Source organism: Tachypleus tridentatus, chromosome 13, assembly GCF_004210375.1.
Source record: "Tachypleus tridentatus isolate NWPU-2018 chromosome 13, ASM421037v1, whole genome shotgun sequence".
In the NCBI taxonomy this organism is placed as follows: domain Eukaryota; kingdom Metazoa; phylum Arthropoda; class Merostomata; order Xiphosura; family Limulidae; genus Tachypleus; species Tachypleus tridentatus.
In genome coordinates this window covers 77,503,212-77,511,080 of record NC_134837.1, presented here as the reverse complement: position 1 = coordinate 77,511,080, position 7,869 = coordinate 77,503,212, and positions in this window count along the sequence as shown.

The window sequence follows — 7,869 nt, the reverse complement described above, 5'->3', positions numbered from 1 at the left end:
AGAATGGTGGCATTCCTGATGGATCTCCAAGGTGGCTTTACCAAGTTTCCTTGTTATCTTTCCCTTTGGACAGCAGGGACTCTGCAACGCACTACAACAGGACAGGAAGCACTGGCCACAATGGACGAGTTCTCTGTGGGAAGGCACAATGTCAAGTGCAAGCTACTAGTGGACCTCCAAAAGGTGTTGTTCCCACCATTGCACATAAAACTGGGTCTTATGAAACAATTTGTCACAGCTCTTGATAAGGAGTCTGCAGCCTTCAAGTACCTTTGAGACTTCTTCTCTAAGCTGCCTGAGGCAAAGGTCAAAGCTGGTGTCTTCGTTGGCCCACAAACAAAGAAGATTCTGGATTGTACAGAATTTCCTAAGAAGCTCAGAAGGAAGGAAAAAACTTGGGGCAACTTTGTTGCAGTGGTTCGGTTCTTTTTGGGCAATCATAAGGCCGAAAAATTATCTGGAACTGGTTGAGGTTCTGGTGAAGAACTACGGCAAAATGAGCAGCATGTCCCTGAAAGTCCATATTCTTGACGTTCATCTTGATCAATTCAAGGAGAACATGGAAGCATACTCAGAGGAACAAGACGAGCGCTTCCACCAAGATGTACTGGACCTTGAACGCCGCTGCCACGGAACATATAACGAAAACATGATAGGAGACTATATCTGAGGGCTGATACGTGAAAGTGAGTTACATTACAGACGCAAATCTCGAGAAACTACTCACTTCTAAACATTTTTGTTCATTTTTGTATAACTTTAGTATAAATACATGTATACCTTGATTCATATGTTGTTATATTCAAACCTTATGTAAATAAAAATGTACAAATTTGCCCGTTTTTACATAGAAAATAAGTTAATTTTTAAATTACATTATCCAGGTCACAAAAGCAAAGTTTGAAGGAAATAATGGTCATTTTCTGTACTTTCATAACATAAGAAATTAAGAAATAACACATACTATTCAGGAACAAAATTTGTGTTACATAGCGTAATCTAACAACGCAAACAAAAAGAAGATGCTGGGCAGGATTTAGTCAAGGTTCTGCTCTACCCATATCTATGGGTCCGAGAGGTGTTTTATATAAAACCTGATATCAGACAAATATTAGTGGTCAGAGTCAAATAGATTTAAATGTTAAATTTGTACTTTTTTTTTTATTAGAGTGGAATAAACAAACAAAAAATGTTTCGTTGTGGTTTTTAGAAAGTTAATGTATTTTACTTTCCTTTGAATCAAGTTACTAATTTATGACTATCAGTTTTGTATTGTATTTTGTACTGACCTAAATAACAGTAGGCCTAGCTTATAAAATAAAATTATGTCGTCTGCCACAAAATAGGCTACGTGAAAGAAAAACAAAAGTTAGGCTTACATTGTAATACTTATTGTGTAAAATAGGATTAAATTTAAGTGACCAAACGTATTTTATTCTACTTTTTAATTTTCTAGTGGTTCGATACCTGGAAGTGGATATTCTTTTTTTAAACGTTTTGTAACATCAATGTCATATTATAAATACAGTATCATATTAATAAAAATATATTAAATTTATATGAAAGCAAATTCAACATGGTATTACATACTTATTTGCGTTTGAAGTTTTAATATTTGAGAAGGGATGACGGAGGATAGAAGAAATATTTTGTTTGTTTTTTGAATTTCAGAGTCCCAGCCACCTGGCCATACCCCGGGCCGGGAGGAATAGAGCTAGGCTTATCCTATTCGTCAAAACGGGTACTTATACGTCTGTAAGAAAATCTAAATATTTTCCACAAGGGACTATTTATCCTTGCAAATGAAATAAAAACAAACAAACAAAACACTATTCATAATGAAACCCTGATTTATATCAGGTTCGTAGCTTATTTTCAAACCTTTGGCTACTGTTTGTTTTTCTGTTATAAATTAAAAAAATATGTTTACCTATCGAATATAGAATAGGAATACAGAGAAAGTAGGGTTTTTTAAACATAGGCAACTTCGGGTACCGCTGGTAGTAGTAAGTTATGTGATTTACTGTATTTGAAGTAAGGAAAATAGTTTATAGATTTAAACAAAAGCCAGCTAGTGGAGAAAGGGTTACATCCCTGCGTTTGTTTGTGGTCACAATATCAGAGGAAATGATCTGAGGTAAAACTATCACTATAAAACCACTAAATTTCTCTATCAGTAACACGGGAATAAATACAGAAAATACAAGATCACAATCAGACATGAACAAAGCTCACTTGGCTCTCGAAGGAAAAAAAACAAATCCTCCAGATCCTGTTTTCGTTTGGTCAGTATTTTTGTCACGATATTTTTGTAATTACTCGGGCCATATCCAGTTTTTTGCCATTTATAGTTCTGCTTGTAAGATAACAGATGATAACAATTTTTATTAAGTTTGTTTATTTGTTTTTTGAATTTCGCACAAAGCTACTCGAGGGCTATCTGTGCTAGCCGTCCCTAATTTAGCAGTATAAGACAAGAGGGAAGGCAGCTAGTCATCATTACCCATCACCAACTCTTGGGCTACTCTTTCATCAACGAATAGTGGGATTGACCTAACATTATAACGCACACACGGCTGAAAGGGCGAGCATGTTTTGGTGCGACCGGGATTCGAACCCGCGACCCTCAGATTACGAGTTGAACACCTTAACCCACCTGCCCATGCCGGGCCTTTTATTAAGTTATTCGTTCTTTTCTAATCCAGCCGCTATTTTAGCTCTTTCATTCTACATCATTTTATGTTATACATGTTTATTCTTCAATAGAGACTTTTGTTCTTAATTTTGTGTTTCTTAAGTACTTACAGTTGTATTATATATGAACTAGCAGAATCCCGTTGAAACATATCAATGGTAAATTTACTAAAAATGGTGATGAATAAATAAAAAATGTGCATTCAACCCAATGCCATGGATAAGAGCGTGTATGCAACATGATTGTCCAGTGTTGTTGATAATCCTATTTTGACATTCCATGTGTTATTTCCCTAAAAAATGTTGCATTGTATTTGTTTTTAAACGTAAGAGAATGACTGAAATGCATTGTTGGAGGGAAGTTTGGGTTTCGATGCAATGGGTATATTTAGAAAAATAGAGCTCTAGAGTTTGCTAACTAGCTGCAGAGATTTTTCCAATGACTGCCACCGTTCGTTGTCAGTTTTCCATTTTTTGTAAAGTCTCGTTCATTTTTCATATTGTTTGAATTTTTTATGTGAATAAATGTATGTTTTTTATCTACATTAACATCAAACATATTTTAACCAATATTTTTGTACATTGTACTGTTTTTTCTTAACATTTATTTCACTGCCTCTTTTATTTTCCCTGTTACCCTGCGTACGTTTTGATTTTCTCTATATTTTTTTATGTAGATTTTTGTTTTTTCTAAATTTTTTCGTTTTTTTTAACTTTTCGATTTTCTCTACACTTTTCTGTGTAGCTCCTTGGACTTTTTCTAAATTTTACTGTGTACATATTTGATTTTTCTTTACACTTTCCTGTGTAGCTGCTTGACTTTCTCTACACTTTTTTGTGTAGCTACTTGACTTTCTCTACACTTTCCTGTGCAGCTATTATATTTTCTCTACACTTTCCTGTGTAGCTGCTTGACTTTTTCTACACTTTCTTGTGCAACTATTTGATTTTCTCTACACATTCCTGTGTAGCTGCTTGACATTCTCTACACTTTTTTATGCAGCTATTTGATTTTTTCTACACTTTCCTGTGTAGCTGCTTGACTTTCTCTACACTTTTCTGTGTAACTGCTTGACTTTCTCTAAATTTTACTGTGTACGTATTTGATTTTTCTCTACACTTTCCTGTGTATCTCCATGGCTTTACAACCCGACATAGCCACGTGGTTAAAGCACTCGACTCGTAATCCAAGGGTCGTGTTACATCAAACATGCTCGCCCTTTCAGCCGAGGAGACGTTAGAAGTTATGGTCAATCCCGCTGTTCATTGGTAAAAGAGTACCCCAAAAGTTGGCGGTGGATGGTGGTGACTAGCTGCCTTCCCTTTAGTCTTACACTGCTAAATTAAGAACGGCTAGCGCAGATAGCCTTCGTGTAGTTTTCCGCTAAATTCAAAACAAACCATGGCTTTATTTAATCTGTTACATATGCTATCGATTTTCTTAGCACTCTCCTGTGCACCTATCTGAAGTTCATTACTATTCCATATATTTTTGATTTTCTGTAGTATACTCTGCACCTTTTTGATCTTCTATAAACTTTCTTACAAACTTCGGTAATCTTCTCTACTATTTAACTTTTCTGTACACTCGTCTATTTTGTTTTCTCCCTCTAGAAATATCTTGAAGTTATAACTAAAATTTTTATATTGCACATTAATTCGTAGCGGTGTACTTGAAGTTAATTAAGTGGAAAGTACTGGTATAAATCCTACATAACTTGATATGTCCTAACTAATTACTTCTATCGTTGTCCTAGTACAGAAAAAAAGGAAAAAAGAAGAGAAAAACAGATCAAGAAACATGTTCTTAAAGTCGTTTACTTTCACTGTATTTTCGTTCAACGTAAACGTATTCCTTTGACATAACTCCACGGCTGTTTTACTCCTAGTAATTCAGCCAATAGGTCAACAATGATTGATATTATGATGACATACTGTATTTTTCCTTCTGAGAAGAGATTTTATCTCTTTATTACAGGTTTCGTGTTGTTCACTAAGAGCTAGTTCCGATAGAAACAAGTATCAATTTTAACATAAAAACTATGTTAGCCAATCGTTAGTTTTTAAATCTTGACAACTACTTCTAAATCAGCAGCCTAACGTAAGATATTTCATGACTTAACACTTAATTACATTTTAGAAAATAATTAATTAATTTAATGTGGGACTGAACATTGTTGTGAGCTGTTAGTTTTTATCAACTGAATCCCCTGATGGCTTAACGGTAAGCATGAAGGATTTTTAACGCTAAAAATTGGTGTTTGATCCATAAAACACAGATAGCCGTTTGTATAGTTTTGTGTTTGAAAACAAAAAATATTGTTTGTTTTTATTTTAGCAAAGCCACATCGGGTTATCTGCTGAGTCCACTGAGGGGAATCGAAACCCTAATTTTAGTGGTTTAAATCTGTAAACTTATCGCTGTATCAGCGGGTGACAACAACAACAAAAGAAACCTCTCAATCGCACTTTAGAACTGACATAGTGGTGATGACTACGTTTAGAAGACTAAATCTCCCCGATATGCAAAACGACTAATAAGTGACTCTTTATGTACCTAAACCATTATTTGACAAAAAGTCTGTGTGTAAATGTGTCTACTTTTAACTGGCTAATTGCTGGACTGATTGTCACCAAATTAGGCATGCACTTTTAGGGCTCCTGGAGAGAAACACTGGGGAGTCGGTGTTCGGATGTGACCTTCAACTCCCAATATCATCCAACGGGAATACAAAGACTGTATACCAGGTTTGGTGACAACATAAAATAAAATAACGTTTTTATATTAAAAATTATTTTCGGTCTTTCATGTGATATCGTTATTAATTTTTCTAATGAAATTTTTATATGATAGTTAAAAAAAGAAATAGCAAAAAAAATTAGCGTAACGATAACTTGCAGTCAGTTATATTACTGCATCCCTGAAATTAAAAATATTATATGATAGACTGATCATTGAATTTTTATAATACTGTCTCTAAAACACATCATTCATATGGTACTAAATAAAAGGTCAAGGGTTTGGTGTATGTTTTCATACAGCGGAGACACATAGAGCTATCTGCTGAGTCCATCGAGGGGAATCGAACCCCTGATTTTAGCGTTGTAATATCTTATTCTAATAGCTATTTATCAAACTAGTTCAAGCACTCAGTGATCAGCTCCTCTGTGGCACAGTGTTGCGTGTGCGGACTTACGGTTCTAGAAACCGGGTTTCAATATCCATGGTGCTGAGAACACGGGTAGTCTACTGTGCAGCTTTGTGCTTCACTTCAAAGGAATAAATTCAGCTACCGTGCTGGTTGACGTATTTAAATACCTGTGAATTTTCTGAACGGAGGAAATTAACAAATACGTGAATTTAAAAAAAAAAAAACCTTCTCAGTATTATATTATATTATATTTCATGTTTGGAATATTAAAAACAACTATTATGAAAAACTTTAAAAACACTAAAAGCAATTTAAATGCTTGTACTTGGTAAATCTATCATTTGTACTGTCCCATTTTGTTAAGCTTATTTTATTTATACTGGAGATTATAAATTAAGACGTGTGATATACAGAATAGCAATTGTTTGCTATTCACTTTGAATATTTTTACTTAATTGTTAATTAGAACGAGCTCCAATGTAAACAAATGTTTAACTTATTGACTTGTTGAGTCATTATTAAAGTAGAGGAATTTACTTGCCAGTCACTATAGGCAACTTTTTTGTCAAACAGGTGAACAACCAGTTTTGATTCTAAGTGGTATAGTGACCTAAAACGTATTGTTTTGTTTGTTTGTTTTTGAATTTCGCGCAAAGCTACTCGACGGCTATCTGCATTAGTCGTCCCTAATTTAACAGTGTAAGACTCGAGGGAGAGCAGGTAGTCATCACCACCCACCGCCAACTCTTGGGCTACTCTTTTACCAACGAATAGTGGGATTGACTGCACATTATAACGCCCAACCGCTGAAAGGGTCAGCATGTTTGGTGTGACGAGGATTCGAGCCCGCGACTCTCAGAGTACGAGTCGAACGCCTTAACCCACCTGGCCTAAAACGTAATAAGTCAATATATTGTGTTCAAGTGAAAGACGATATTTTGAATTCATTACTCTTTTATAAGTTTTAAATATCACTAGAACAATCAACAAACAATGTATAACTATTGTTATAAAAGACAAATCGTCAAAAGACAATGGTTTAAAAGTTAAAAATGTATTTGGTTAATTAATGTTTCGGAGTCAGTTTCTTGCCGTTGTTTAAATAATATTATGTGGCATAAAAATATAAAACGAGCGATTGTATCATTTTGATTTCATTTATAAAGTTGCGTAAAAGTTGTAATCTAAATGTACAACGATGGTTGTATATCAAAATGTTCTAAAATATAACCTGATTAATCTACCATGTTTCTCCAGCCATTTTTATTAATTCTTTTTTAATTAAAGTTTCAAAGGTCTTCACTAATTGATTGTTTTGGAATTCAGCATAAAGCTACACAAAAGGCTATATGTGCTGCTGTTTCTGTGTTTAAGCGCTACACATTGAGCAATCTACTCCGTGTCCATTGCGGGTTCCCAACCCCAATTTTAGCTTTATAAACCCTCCAGTTTACCGCTGAACTACTGGAATTTAATTATCATAAAACAGAAGCCATGTTGAATCTTGCATGAAGTTATACTGTATTGTATATTTTTGCTAATAAACAGACAAAATTTATAATATATAAATGCTAAGATAAAGCAGGTAGTGTGAACTATCAAATGTAATTATCCTGTATAACACTTGAATTTAAAATTCAGTTCTTGAATTTTGTTTTTTGTTGCTGTTTGAATAAAGCTTAAATGGACTTTCTTAAAAAAACACACAAAAAACAAACAACAAAGCGCATATAGTTCAAACCCTAAACTCTATAAAAATAGAACTTATTCCTTATAGATGGCGCTACTAACGAATTCGTGATCCTAAGCCAAAGTAAATATAAACAAAGTGATTAATCCTAATATATAATTAAAGAATAATTTTAACATTATAAGCTTCTCCTTAAGTACTTGAAAACTACATGTATCTTTAATGTGTTGGTATCAAGTATTTAATTTTTATTAATTGTATTATTCATTAAGAGATAAAAATAACTTCTGATATTCAGTAAAATGTTCGTTCATCAAAATATATTCATTAACA